The sequence below is a fragment of the Drosophila virilis genome, chromosome X (genome assembly GCF_030788295.1).
Source record: "Drosophila virilis strain 15010-1051.87 chromosome X, Dvir_AGI_RSII-ME, whole genome shotgun sequence".
NCBI classification, from domain to species: Eukaryota; Metazoa; Arthropoda; class Insecta; order Diptera; family Drosophilidae; genus Drosophila; species Drosophila virilis.
In genome coordinates this window covers 12,576,257-12,592,207 of record NC_091543.1, presented here as the reverse complement: position 1 = coordinate 12,592,207, position 15,951 = coordinate 12,576,257, and the positions used below count along the sequence as shown (strand labels likewise).

Sequence of the window (15,951 nt, the reverse complement as noted above, 5' to 3'; positions counted from 1 at the left end):
GACTTGTCATTAATAACTGAGCAATCGTCTTGGGCCAGTTACTGCCCCCCTCACCCCTCCGCTGCCAACATCCTGCACAACCCTATTATGGCCGAGCTAGGAAAGGCTTACAACTCAACTGCAAGTGACACCACACCGAATGACTGATCAAAATAATACCAAGGGGCCACAGTTGTTGAGCTGCGCACAAGAGTAGGCAACAGTATTTTGATAAGATCCCAAAACCAACTCGATGTCAGGTTCAAGAGCAAAACAACAGCAAATTAACGACTGATAACACTAGTTAAGATATAACCTAATAAGAGGGCTCTAGACGTAAGTGCTTGAAGGGCAGATGGCCTTAATGTCCTTACAAATATTCTCGCTCTATTCATTCCAGTGCAAATCTATCGAAATCCATTCTGGACTAAATTTGATGTGCATATGAGAATGTTTATGACATTTTCAGAGCTTGCACATGGAATGGATTCCTTATAGAAATACTTGTTATTAATGGTGTAATTATAAATATATTTGAGATATAGTCAATCATATTCCAAAAATAGAGTTCAACTGCGTGTAGTTTATTGAAAAGTTTATGTGTCATGAAATGCTCATTAGAAATAAAATAAATAAATACGTAAACAGCTGACAAACTGTTTGAAAAGATCTACCGAATGCTTTCAATTAAATTGCATTTCTGGCAGCTCTATAATGTGCTGATATTTATCGTTATAATTGTAGTTAAATAACGTAGATTTATTTCATCTCAACACACGCTGGCAGCTGTCATCAAGTTAGCATGTAAACGAATATGCACTTCAAGTTTGTTTTGTTTCACAGCACATTTCAGATGTTATATTTGACAAGACATTCGATGGATGTCGACTTAGAAAATGTTGTTAAACTGATTTCTGACGGTTCACAATGCGCTGGCAGAAACTTGCAGCTGGTTTCAATATGATTTTGTTGAACAAGTTGCTGTCAGATATTCGCACAAAGGTGCATAAACTTTTACAGTCACTGTCAAACGACTAGCTAGCAGACAACTGGCACTTGACATTCAGCTATAATTGTCGCTGATAAGGGACAAGCAGTGCTCTTTGGGAATCTCTGACCTTGACCAAACTCAGCGCTAAATTCAGTTGAGAATTATAATCGAATCTGTTGCTTGGTCCGGCCAAACAAGTGCGGGTAAGGAAAGGTAAGGAAACAAGCGCTTGGACTTCCCAAAAAGGATCCTTATATGAAATGCCTTCAAGGATTGCAGGAGTCCTGGCTGGTCCAAAAGCATATCCATCAATCTCAGCGTGTGGCCAATGACCCAAGACCAAACGATGAACCTACACAATACGTTGGGCCATCATTGAAAACGCAACTAAATCAAATAGGCCCAGGAACGGGTCCAGCAAGGGGCCAAGGGGCCAAGGGGCGAGCGGACAGGCCAGAGGTCAATCAGTTGCTACATTTATCTAAAAAGCCAACCATTGCGCCAACCCTCGTCGCCCCCTCGCCCACGGCCATGTCGCAGGCCTTGACAAAGTGAAAGATTGGAAGATGCTTTCAATCAGCGCCGCCCGCTGCTCATCCGGTGCTCTCCCTCGATGATTAATTGTCGGAGCATGCATTTTAAGAACGTTAATTTGTCATAAATGCGACGTTTTATCCGCTTGTCCCCCCCCCCCAAAAAAAAAAAAAAAAAAAAAAACAGACAGGACAGACCAACAAAAGGGAGTGGGGGGGGGGGGGTTCGGAAAAGCAATGTAAGAAAATGGAGCGACAGAAATCAAATTAAAAATGTATAATCGCCGGAAATGGCGGGACGTGAAGATGGCAGGAGACATTAAGACAGAGAAAGGGAGTGGCAGAGAAAGGCATGTTGGAATGGGGGGAGGGGCAGGGCAAGGGTTATGATGATGATGGCATACCCAAAAGTACGGGCAGACAGCAATCAAATCAATAATTCATATTATGAGAACGTTGAGGAAGCGATGCGCCAAATTTTGGAATATCTGTTGAAATTGCGGATGGAGCCGGGCAATGCGGGCGCGAGCCACAAGGTTGTGGGCGTGGCTGGCGCCAAAGCAAATCTAAATGTTCAATGACAACGGTAAGTGCATGTAAATGCAGGCAACAGCAACAGCAACAAGAGCGGGAAAGAAAGAGACCGGCAGCAGGCAAGGACTAAAAGCAGCAGCAGCCAAGCAGAACGCGTCGCAGGACGAGAGGTGAGCACACAAATAAGCGGTAACTAAATATGGCGAATACACACACACACACACACACACGCAGAAAGAGAGAGGGAGACAGAGAGAGAGGGAGAGAGAGAGGGAGAGAGAAAGAGAGAGCGAGCGAGAGCGAGCCACGTTTTAGCAACAACAAATTGCAATTCAAATAAATTTTCATCTATTTTAGTTTTTGGGTTATGACTGCCCCTGGCCCCTTTGCCCCTCTCTGAACATGCCCGCAGCACTTACCACTTCGGTTGTATTTAAATACTTGCACGATTTCCGGTTGTTAGCGCTGTTAAGTTTCAAAATGGCTGCCACACACACACACACACACACACACACACATCTATACACGCACGCCGTGGCTGACAGGCAGGCAACAAATTTTCATAGCCTACTTTCGAGCGTCGTCGCCATCGACATGCCTGTCGCATTGTTGTTGTTGTTGCTGTTGTTCTTGTTCATGTTGTAGCGGCTGTTGTTGATTCCGAGAATTTGCAACTGCAAACGTGCGAAGCCATTGGACAGCAACTGCAGCGGCAGCATCTAAAAGTGAATTGAATGGGCTCTAACGGGCGACTCAGTTCCACCACACTGACCCGGGCATCCCCAACGTATGCTCACTGTGCCCTACCCAGGCATCACACCAGGGTTAACTAAAAGACCTCGAATCAATAGCATCTGCTATTTTAGCATGATGGATGATGCCTGATGACCCTAAAATAATGTGTGCAATTGCGCTGCTCGAACTATTCGATGACACACATAAAAAGGCAGCCCAATACGGGCGATCGCCCGTTGCATTAGATGTGATCAAATCAAAGCGACACATTTTGACTGTCAGATAAAAGTTAACAGTCGATAGTCATCGAAAAGCTAAAAAGCAATTGTTGGGCAAATTGAGGCAATTGTTTCTAGTGATGTCTTTAATATTCAGTCATTTATTTTAATTATTTTTCAATAACAAATAGGTCATGCAAGAGAATGAATAATGGTTTGTCTAAACGTGTCTCACTTGAACAGCTGTAACTTGTTGCGAATTACAAGTAAAAGCGACAAAACTAAAGTAGACTTTGTGCGTGTCTTACCATGGAACAGTAACAAATGTGCTTTATTTTATTAGTTAAATTAATTATTTCGCTTCTTAACAAATATGTTGAGTATATTTTTTATCTGTAACAATCAACTGACTGTGGCAATAGATTCAAGAGAATCAAGGCCAAGCCACGAGGCTAACAGCAAGTCCAAAAGTAAACAGGCAACATTTAGCTGAGGAAACCAGAGCAAGTCCATTGGCACTTGAAGCACAGCCTTGGCTTCTGTCAACTTGTTTACAACTTACACACACACACACACACACACACACACACACACGCTTTTCTATTGTGCTTTCTTCTCATTCACGCTGTTGTTTGGCTCACTTTATTATTGCCTTTTGCTGTTGTTGATTTTGTATATCCTGTAAAAGGCTGCTCCTACCATACATAAGTATATTATTATCGCTATTTATGCAGTGTATTAGGTAAACGATGTCTACATTCCCTATAGAAAGCAGACAGCTGCCCGAACTTATTTTCCGTTTCAACTTGCTCTCAAAGATCTATGTGACAATTTATGTGAGCCGTGAACAGATAAATATTTGCTTCAGGTTGTATTGAATGGGGAAGACAACCTATAATATGTAGATAGAGGATGGTCTAGCTAAATAGTGGGAACTATCACTCGGATTGGGATGGCATGCGCAATCGATTATTTGTGCGACTATCGATAGGCTGAGCATAGGGTATCTCGCTGTCGTGCACAGCTGTCTAGTGCCACCTGCTTGTGAGTAATTCTTGCATGCATTGCCGGCATCCCGCTTACGGAATTTCGCAATGGCATTTCAGACATGCTGCTTCTGCCGTAGAGCTACAGCCAGCCAAAGCTGTGCCGCCCCGTGGATGGAATGCTCTTGATTGGCTGGAATCGGCACTGACTGAATAAATGACTGAATGAATAGGCCAATGAATGCATGAAAAGACTGATTTATAATGATTAATGCGGCCAAGTTATGCGTACAATCTCAACCGGCGCCCAAGTGCGGTCCCCGTCTCGCCGTATACGATTGCCTGGCAAATTGCTTGCCACACCTTGGACATACCTCAATGCGGTGGCTGACAGTTAATCAGTTCTTAGACATGACCCCAGCTTGTCGTTGTCGTCATCGTTGTCGTTGTTATGGCTGTTGTTGTTGATGCGCCACCACCTGCCGCTGCACTCGACTGATATCAAGGGGGTTGGCAGAGTTTTAAGCCGATTACACCGTGCCAGGTGGACAGCACTTTGGAGAAGCTGCTTAGCTGGCCTAATGAGCATGCCAATAATAAAACCCAATTGGAATGCCGATGCGAGTGTGTGCCTGAGATTTGAACCGAGTGCTTACAGTTGGTACTATTCGAAAGAATCACCATATCTGCTGTTGCCAGAGTCTCAATTTCAAATTCAATTTCGCTGCTAGACATCATAAAATATAATTAAGTATTTTTGCCCACTTGCCAAAGTGAAAAATAAACTGTCAATTTCGTTGGCAACCGACTAACAATAAGCAACAGCAACAACAATGATCAGCAGAAATAAGCTATTTGTTTACCAGCTGCAAGTCAGCAGTAAGAAAAAAAAAACACATGAGCTACTATGTGAGTTCATGAACAACGACCCAACAAATACACTTGCCCTGCAAATATAGCACAATAAATAAATATAAGTGTTGCATAAGGCAAAAATGGTGAGACATCGGCAAGCTGTAACCTATAGCCGAACAATCTTTTTGGCGATTCTGGCATGCGAAACACTGCAAGAGGTTAAGCCTGTGTTTTAAACATTCATATGATAAGATGCACAACATGTTGCAAAAGGAAATGAGGCACATGCCGCACGGCACAGTCACGGCTGTCCGAGTCTGTTAAGGTATTGAAACAAAAATGAACGTATAGAAAAAGGTCCGAGGCTGTGGCAAAGAAAGAAAAATGACTGGTCCTCTGCCTAGGTGCGATTGTTGGCTGTTGTTGTTTTGGTTGCGGCGATTGCTGCTTGGGCGGAAACTGAAACCGCATTTATGCCACGCACACACACACACATACATACACACACACATACACACACGCAAGCACACAAAAGCAAAGCATATATACACATATATTTATATATGAATTCTTGGGTGTATTATGCCCGTGCTTATGTATACTGCATATACAGATGGGTGTATGTACGGGCAATATGAGTGGGTCGTTGTTTGCCTTAACCGCCGCTTGGCCAACAATTTTCAACGGGATTTTTACCTATGGGCTGCGAGTGTTGCGAGCGTTGAATTCATTTAAAATTTAATGACCTAACCAGTGCTCGAAAAATTGTTGTTAATGTTGTTGTTGCCGATGTTACTTTAACATGCCGCAGTAGCAGCAGCAACAACAACAACGACAACAACAGCAACAACAGGCAGCAGCAGCAGCAGCAGCAGCAGCAGCAGAAGCCGCAGAGCAGCGATATTAAAATTCATTAAAAATGATTTGCGTAAAACGTAATTTTATTTTTTGTACATAAAAAACCAAGCGGAAAACAAGCAAAAAGAAATATGTATGAAAAATTGTTCGCGTTCAAAACGGGAAGGGCGGCAAAAGTACGTGTTGTACAAACACTACAAAATGAAACAAGCCAACAAGTTCTGGACTCAATTTTAGCCAAGAGCAAACCCCATTAGAATTGCATTGCATACTGCACTCGGTTCAGTCAAGCGCAAAAAAATCTTGGACTCTACGCCAAACTAGTTAAAGTCCTAGCCAATAACTGAAGCCTGGCACACAGATTTGTTTGCCAGAGCCGGAAGATGGATCATGGACTTAACTGAACGGCCACAGTTGAAGCAAGCCGAAGCTAATATTTATGTTCAATATTCTTCTTTCTTTCTTTTTTTTTTTTGCAATAATCAGTGCAATAATATAATTAATTAAAGAATATTGATATGAAAAGAACAAAATATAATATTTGTAATAATAATAACAATAATCGTAATCAAAAGCAAACTTCGAATTGTTCGTGAATTTTTCTTTTTTTTTTTTTTTGTAGCCCGTCACATTGTAAATAACTTGTGTGTACAGAAGCTTATAAAAACACATAAGAGTGCCCGACTAGCAGAATACCCTGTAAGCAGAGAGTAACATATCGGTCCAGAGCCTGCCCCTGAATGGGTTTCAAATTTAAAAACGAGGAATATTTTCAGAGAAACAAAAAATAGCTCATGTGACATGGCTTGATAACTCACTTGTTTGATCTAGCTGAACACGAATATATATGTTATATATCCATATATATATTTGTATATCTCATAGATAGATGCCGCTTTGTGTGCTGTTAACACATTATTCAATGGGTTGTGGGTGTATAAAGGAATACGTAGAGAAAAAAAAATCGCAATGTAAAACAATTTACTCTGGCGAATTATTTAACATTTTTTCCTTGCCAATTTCTATAGAAAAATCTTGTTTTTATATTTTTTTCTTATTTGTTGTGTGTTTGGCGTATCGATTCGGATTGTGAATTCAATCACATTGTTGATATGCATAAAATATTATAGAAAATGCATCTTTTTTTATTCTTACCAATCGGCCCTCTATTATTTCCTGTTAAGTTTTTGCTGTATGTTCGGCACTTTATGCACTGGTGCAATCAATTAAATTGTCTGCTCTTTGGCTCGCAGACAGCGAGAGAGAGAGGCAGAGGAAGAGCGAGAGGAAGAGATAAGCAGCGAATGTGTGCGAGAGAAATAGAGAAAAAAAGGCGACGTTCGAGAAGGGCAGATAGAAAGAGACGACAAGCTCGAATAGTTGCATTTATTGATATGGCTGTCGCTTTGGGCGCATCAAGCGAATAATCTCCATGTGCCCCACTTGTGCCCCCTGGCCAGTGCGGAGGCGTCTTTCTGTGGACACTAAAAAATTAATGAAAAAATTGGCACACAAACGCACACACACACAGACACGCACAAGGCGAAAAGCTCATATATGTTTGTACATATAAAATTAAAAAATTTATTGCTTTCACTGATAGGCATCCAGGCCATTGGCTGCCCAGAGTCTCCCGTCTCCCGTCACCCGTCTGCCGACGTTGTCCTTCGGCTCATACGGCTACCAAATTAAAAAAACAGAAATAACAGCAACAACTGCAACAACAATAACAACGGCGGGAGAAAATGTAAAAAATGTAACATTTAAAAATATTTCGCATCGCACACATATATTTTTAATAGTCCATGCATTTTATATGACGCGTAACACTGTTGCCCGCCCACTGGGCGTGGCACGTGTTGTAATTTCCATGTAGACAAGGCAACAGTAAGGGTAAAACAACAGCAACAACTTTCACCTTGTCACATTTTCAATTTTCATTTCCATTTGCCATTTTTTTTCCGCTTTTCATTGGCACTTCAAAGTCGCTTCTTATTTTTTTTTTTGTGGGCTTTATCAAGGGAAGGCTGTGGTGGAACACGCGGATCGAGTGTGAAGATTCTCGTTCGTGCACAATTTTGAGGCTCATTAAATTTGACAAAGATTTGCGACAAAGTTTTCTCGAGCTGCGACTTGCTTGACTTGACTTTTTTATGGGTTTCCGTTCCAAGTCTGGTATCAAATTGATTGCTTAGACAGGTGAGTGTGCGTGTGTGTGTGTGTGTGCAAATTGCAAGTGCTTTGTCACAAGTCACATGAGTTCGTCTTATTTTTTGCCGTCTGGGGCCCAATTAGCCCAAAAGGTGACAAAGTGGGCGGGCCGGAAGCCTGACATCTGCCAGCTGTGAGCCGAGAGCTGCGAGCTGCTCCCCAGCGGGCAACAGGCGACGTGCAACACGCCACGGCCACACGGCTAACAGCTGGGCAAAAAAAACAACAAGAGCAACAACAGCAACAGAGTTGGTCGGCCATTGCGGCCCAACTGTGGCAAGGCGCACGCACGTAAAGGGGCGTGGCACTGTGGTCACATGCAGCCTGACAGCCTTTGCCTTAAACAAACAAAATATGAAAATTGAAAAGCGCCCCGCCAACGCAGCCGAGCAGCCAACTCGAGCCTCCCGTGCGCCCAAGCAGAAGGCCAGCAAATTCAGTCAGAGCATAAAGTTCCTTTGTAAACAGCAACGATGCGGCCAGAGCCGAAGATCAGATACACTTTCATTTATATTTAAGGCAATCTATACATAAATATATATAAATACAAAAAACAAATTTAGTTAACAATAAAACTGGCGTTTGTTTAATTGAAGACTGTAAGGCACAAAAGGATCAGAACCTTATTTCACAGAGCCTAAACAGAAGGCGAGACATGGGTTCGAACCAGTAAATCGAGCCAGCGTAAATAGTTTGTCTTTTATGTAACCCCATTTTCCAACAATTGGCGCAAGATCTACATCCAATTGAACTGACTGAGATAACATTCTCTTGACATATCTAAATCTGATGAATTTGGCTGATAAGTTGGACTTGTTAAGATACTATAATATCATCATTATAAAGTTTTCAATAGTTACAACAGCACAGCTACGTCAGCATGTAGGGTATTCAAATGTTCAATTGCGGCTGAGCTTCGGTTATTCCAATACACAAATTGGCATATACATATTTCCTATAATTTGGCAGCACCAAGCCTGTTTGTGCTTTTAAATAAAATTCATATTGTATGAAAATTATTGAAAAGTTGGGAATCGGGTACAGTAGACCCTGCTGTACATAAACCATTATTCAGTAGCCCCAACCTTAGGGCACGGTCAGCCCTGAAAAGAACAAAACCGAAGAGTACAAAACAGAACAGAGGTAACCAGCTTTGCCTAAAAGCAAATATGCAAAGCCATATACGGAAACCACACACACAAACACACACACACATATGCACACGCACAACGTAACAATCGGCTGTTGAGCTGCTTTTCTTGTTGCTTTTCCAGCAGCGCCATGTAGAAGGAAAAATGTTGCTATTGTTGCTGCTCGCCGAGGTGGGCACCAGGCTTGGAAGCCTAGACAGGGCCAGAGGGAATATTGGGTGCGTTGTGTGAAAAGCAGTGTAAAAAATGCTTAAGCTAAAATGGGATTAGAAACAACAGCGGCAGAGCCCAAAAAGGGACGTCACACGGCCAGCTGAGAGCGGAAAATTGCGCAGGATGCGCGGCACAAAGGACACGCGGCTCGAGAGTAATGGTAACTGGGTACATGGAGCTGTGAATTGGGCATGAGAAATTGTTGGCCACGTTAACATTGTGGCCATGGCAAAGTGCTTGAATGTATGTGTGTGTTCGTGTGTGCGTGTGTGTATGTATGTTGCCAGCCAGTTGTTGTTATTTGAGTGGCCGCCCAGCTGGTACACAAAAAAGAAAACAGAAAAAAATACCAACAAAGCAACTTTAAAAGCAACGCTTCGAAAAATTTCTACGCTCTACATTGCGAGTGAGAAAGCAAGAGAAAGCGTGTGTGAGAGAGTCAGAGTGAGGGAGGGCGGAGCGAGTGCGAGAGATTGATTAGAGTCAAGAGCAGCAGCAGGCAAAAGGTGAATTTCGTCTATAATTGGAGCACACGAGTCCTTCAGAGTGGTTCATGGCTTAGATTCATTCAATTACCAACTATTTACATATTTTCGAGATTCTAAGACTTAAGTAAGACTAGCCTAGGCTCCACTAGCTTCACATTTTCAAATCATTAGATCTTTTACGTATTTTGAATATAATTTTGAGCTCCATTTTATGAGAATCAAAACAATTTTCCTATAGCACTTTTTTCACTTATTTCTCACTCCGGTGGGCGGAAGTGAGAGGTCAGTCAGCTCAGTCAATCAATCAATTATTCAATTAGTTAGTCAGTCAATCAATCAGTGAGTCAGTTAATCAATCAGACATTTAGTTAATAATTCAGCTACTTAGGCAAGCAGTAACTGAGACATTCAATCAGTCAGTCATTTAGTTAGTGAGTCAATCAGCGTATCAGGCAGGCAGTCAATCAATCAGTCATAAAGTTAGTCAGCTGATAATTAGTTAGTCACTTAATCACTCTGTCAGTCACTTAGTCAGTTCGGCAATAAGTCAATCAATCAGTCATCCACTTGATTTGGTTACTTCGTCAGTCAGTCAATCACTCAGTCGCTAAGGCGATCAATCAGTCATGTAGTTAACCAATTGATTCCTCAGTCAGTCAGTCAGTCAGTCGCTCAGACAAACGGTCATTCAATCATCTAGTGCCGGCCAAAACTAAAATCAATATATGTTCATTGAGTAGGGTGTATATAGGGTATATTGAAGATACCATATGTTGTTGTGCGCCTTGTTTGTTGCTAAGCTAAGGTAAGGTGGACCAAATTTAAAGGGGAGTTACTGGCTGATAATAGATTGAATCTGATGCCACACGGTTGCCCCACGCGCTGCGCATGAAAAGCGCATTAAATCTAAAGCAAGAACCGTCAAGATCATAAAAGAAGCGAAGCAAAATCGTATTCATCGTGTGTGTGTGTGTGTGTGCGAGTGTGTGTGATATATGTGTTTCACTGTGCTAACGCGAGCGAGAGCCTCAAGCAGGCAGCTGTCTTTATTTGCTGTGTTCTGTTTATACGTCGGCTTTATTTTTACCTTTTCGGCGAGTTAGCTTTTGATGTGGGCTTATTAGATATCAAAGCGCATAACTGATAATGTGGCAAATGTGCCAACAAATCCAACAACAACAATAACAACAACAGCAACAACAGCAGCAGCAGGCTCAACAGGTGGCTATTCGCCCAGTTTCTGTTTTTGTCCTGTTTTTTACCTTATGCCTTCTGTTTTTTTGCCCCGTTTTTTCCTCGTCTCTCTGGGCAATACGGCCTTTAAGCCCCGGCCCATCCGAGCGGGCACCTGGAGACGTTGCTTGTTATTTGCGTTGGTCTTGCCACAAAAGATTATCTTGATTGGACCTGACTACGAGTTGACCTGCTGCAGCTTCCACAACAACAATAACAGATCCAGCAACAGATACGAATTACAAAAAAAAAAAAAAAAAAAAACAACAACAATCAAAATATCCATGCGAGGTCGACAGGAAGATATCCTTTTGCTGTTAGTTAAAATACAGTTGTCTCAATAGGAATAGAAAAAGGCCCCACTTCGTAGTATTGCGGAAGCCTTTCCGATGTGGAAAAAGGCCTGAGGAGAGGTTCCTCGCTTAGACCAAAAAATATTTTATACGAATATACATTTTTGCTTATATTAATTTTGATTCACTATTTTTCTATTTTTCTCCCTTTTTGGGCTAAAAAATAAAACTACTTGTATCTGGAATGAATAACTTTCACGTATAACAGGCCGCTGCCTAATTCTGCGTTTACAGGGTGTTCTTCCACGAGCTTGTTGCTGCCTCCCTCACTTTTGCTCGCTCGCCTTGCTTATTTCGGCCTTTGCATTTAGTCCGCTTTTCATGTTGCCTGCTTGTGATTTCAGGCATTTGATTTGTTTATGTTGATAATGATTACAATGTTTTCGTTTTCGCTGCCTGAGGCTGTGCCGAGCCCGAGACTCGCCGCCCGAAACTTGCCGCAGTCAATTGGCATATCGGGCATGCAGTGTGTGTGCCTCGTGCCTTTTGCCACATGCCACATGCCACATGGCTTGTGCCAGCCGGCAGACTCTCATTATCGCGGCCATCTTTCAAACGTTGCCAGCATATGTTAGTTCTGTGTAAACTTGAAAAGCTGCTTTACATTGTCAGGGGCGGTGGCAAGGTGGCAGGTGCAAAGGCAGCAAAGGATACTACACACACGCTGGCACGGATTCTGCTTTGGCAACAGCAGCGCCAGCAAAAGTGTGGCCTACATTTGGGCGCACTCACACACAAGCACACACATACACACACACGCCCAGGCACACATATAAAGACACGCCCGCCTGCATGTAAGCATAAAATCTGCTAAAACGTTGCCACAGTGGCAACACACACACACACGCACACACGCACACACACACACACACACACACATGCTGAGAGCATATTTCTGCGCCGTGCTGAGCCTCGACACAGTCTCCACACCTTGTGGCATTTGGTGGCAGAGCGCAGCCGGTACGCTGCCAGCCGGTGTTAAGTAGGCGACTAACGTAAAATGTTTTCCATTGCATTTTTACAAACCCCATCCCCCCCCCCTACCCCCCCCCCCCCCACAATCTAGTACACCACGCTACCCACGTGAAGTGAAAACAAAAAGAAAAACCAAAAGGCTTTTCGGGCAAATATAATAATGTCAGCGCGTCGACTTGTTTACGCCTTGTGCAGGCTTTCGCCGCGACAATTTATGATTGACCGCATGTCCCGACTAGCTGCATGGTGTGGTGCACTTTGCCCCACTGTGCCCGCCCACAAATGAACGATGTGCTTGCACTCTATCGAGGTCAAGGAAAGTTCTATTAGCCTAATTGGCTTAAGATCTTTTGCTTAAACTAATTTCTATTAACGCAGTAACGCAGAAGCGTTGCCTGGCTACGTGCCTAATACAACCAACCCAATCGTCAAAGGTAAAAAACCTAAAGCCTTTAACTTAATACAACTTTAACAGAAGCTTCGGCAAAACTTTGCCATAATTTGCCTATCGAAACTAAATCAGTTTCGCTTCAAGCATTCCCCCGTTTTGTATTCTCGCTAAGCGCTCTCCAATTAGACAGCTATCAATTTCGAGTGCACTTTAAAAAGCTACTTTGCTGCGCTAAGTAGCAATCAAGCAAATCAATTTAAAATGCTTGCATATCTCTCGGAAAAAAAGAAAAAAAAAATTACACGTCAGCAGGTAATAAGACAATACATCAACAACCATCCTCGTTCTGCCTCTTAAGCTTGTTGCGAACTATAGGCACACGCAATATCACTGCAGAAGCACTTACTCCTACATATATATATAATAGTTAGTGCAGTTTGATAAAGTTTCGTATTTATATAAAAAATAGATATATTAATATATATGGGTACTCACCCGCAAGTCCACACGCACGATGTGTGCGTCATTATCTTCTTGTAGTAAATCCACAGGCCCGATTATTTTATCGTTATCAACATATAGCTGAAAGATCAAAAGGGCAGAGATAATGTTTATAAGCTTAAAACGCAGCTTGCTGAATAGGTGAACATTCACACATATTTAAATGCACACGAACATACATTCACACTTGGGATATTAGTTGTTGTTGTTTGTTTTAATTAAATATAATAGGACATAGTTGTGTTAATAATATTAAATATGGAATGTAACACAATATGAAAAGTTGTGGGCAAATAAAAAACCTATTTGGGTAACGATTTCTAGATTTCAGGCGAACGATTTCTTTGAGTGTATTTTTTTGCTGAATGTAAGGCTACGCTAATTTATAGATACCATTAGCTGTCTCACTCTCTCTATCACTCTCTCTCTCTCTCTCTGTGTGTGTGTGTGTGTGTGTGTGTAGGTCATTTGATTGTCGGGCGATATACACAATTATATTATTATTATGTTTGTCTTGAGCTTCAGTTGCTTCTCATGAAGCCGCAACAGCAACTAATGTGGGCTTCGGCAACTATGGGCGTGGCAATGCGACAGCCCAAAAATGAATAGGTCTGGCATCACCAAACCATAAATGAAATGCACATTTTAAGGGATGTGGCAACAACAGCAAATGCATTTGTTGTTGCTGTTGCACTTGCTGTTGCTGATGTTGCGATGCAATCAGTTAGCTGTTTGTTTAAATTAATTAAATTATCATTATAATTGATTAGCTTGCAAATGTAATTGGCAACCGACCCCGCCGCAACTGTGCCCCACATTCCCTGTGCGCATTATTTTCAATTTGGGCATCTTCATTTTGAAGCATCGAGTCGCATACAATATAAATCGAATTGCATGCCAATAAGACACTGTGCGTGCGTGTGAGTGTGTGACACACAGTCTGAGCGGAGGCGAATTTTGTCGCCTGCTGCTTTTTATGGAGCCAAGTCAAAGAGATGGGCGGGGAATGTGCCTTACCCTGAGCAGAGCCGTGGCCCGGCCCAGAAGCAAGAAGAAAGCAATGTGGGTACAACAAGAACATTGAGAGCACAAGATATCACAGGGCACTTACAGTTGGATATACATATATAAATATACATATATATATAAATATATAAATATATGTATATATATATGCATGTGCATATAACGCAGCGGGACACCGCCATCACAGCACGGACGAAGGACACGGCGGACAGACTGAAAGACTGAACGACACTCAGATAGCTAGACAGAGAATGGGATTCGTATAGCATTTCGTAGACAATATGCAAACATATAGCATGCTAGACATGCCAAAGTACAGAGTACATGCACACACACACACACACACGCACACACACACACACACACACACACACTTGGCACTTGGCACTTGGTTATGGAACCGCTCTGCTATTTGCTTGTGTTGTAAAAAGCTTTTTCACTTTGTTCTCGTCGTTGTCGAGACAACAAAAATCTGCAAATAGTTTCAAGCAGCTGCTTAGACCCTCTAACTAAAAGAGTTATTTATTTACTTTTTTATTATACATATATGCACAGTATAGTACGAAGTTTTTAGTTACTTTCGATCCATCAAATCAATTTGAGCTAGGAAAATTCGACCATAAAGCTAATGTTTGCTCAATCTTACGAGTGAAAGCTCAAAAAAACTAAAATTATTAAAAGTATAATTTCTTGAAGCGCTCTTAAGTAGACTTGTGTTCGATTCGGTTGCTAAATAATTAGAAATTCAAATGATCTCTAATTGCTAATAACAGTTCAAAGCTGACGAATAGACCGGTAACAGTTGCTGTTAAGAGCGTTAACATTTTCTGAAATGTTAAACTCAGCCTCTAATAATAATAGTAAGAGTCGACTTTACCTATTAGTTGTTTAACGGCAAAAACTGCAATGGAAGTTAAATATTTACAGAAATTATCTTAGCCGATAATCCCAGCTTAAATAAATAATATAATTGAATAATCTATACAAATGCTATGGAAGCTTTTAAGCACTATTGAACCAATATTCTAAAAGATAGGATTAAGTCTTATCTGTGATTTGGCATAGTCAAAATAACCTGTTGAGGGTAGAGTGGGTATCGAGCTGATGCTCTGGCTGGCCATCTATCTGCTATCAGTGGCATATGCAATATATAAGTTTGTGTCTGTGTGCCAACTGGGGGAGTTGTGGGATGCCATATTTATGCATGTATATATCTATGGCAGCAGCATGGCCTTCCAATAGTTGAAAGCGGGTAATGCACATGGCTTACGCTACGTAAATCGAACGTAGAAGACAAACGGCTGGTCAGAGAAGAGCACAATGCTTGACTGCCATATATCGGGTATATCTCTTAGATGACCAACACACACACACACACACACACACACAGACAGACAGACAGACAGACAGACAGACAGACAGACAGACAGACAGATAGACAGATAGTTGCACAGACAGACCTACAGATAGAAGTCAAACAACAGCCGCAAATTGTCTGGCAACGCAATTGAAGAACACTTGCCCCTTGCCACATGCTTGCAGGAAAGCAGGAAAGCAGCAGCAGCAGCAACTACAGCCGCAATAGATTGATAAACATGGACAACAGACGCCGCCTTCAAGAAAGTTACAAGGACATGCCACATGCAGCTGCCCACAGCTGGGCATATACAGATGCTCATACTGAGCTCAAGATATGAAGATACATCTGTAGCTAGAGATA

General features: G+C 42.0%; 1 long non-coding RNA gene across 2 annotated transcripts in view; it reads right to left on the bottom strand.

Annotated features, from left to right (window-relative positions):
- The window catches only part of LOC116652179 (uncharacterized), a 169,027-nt gene that overhangs the window by 99,056 nt on the left and 54,020 nt on the right, over window positions 1-15,951 (bottom strand). For both annotated transcript variants that reach the window (XR_011416728.1, XR_004305178.2), the window contains exon 3: window positions 13,200-13,286. This is a non-coding gene — a long non-coding RNA (uncharacterized lncRNA). The remainder of the gene's footprint in view (window positions 1-13,199; window positions 13,287-15,951) is intronic.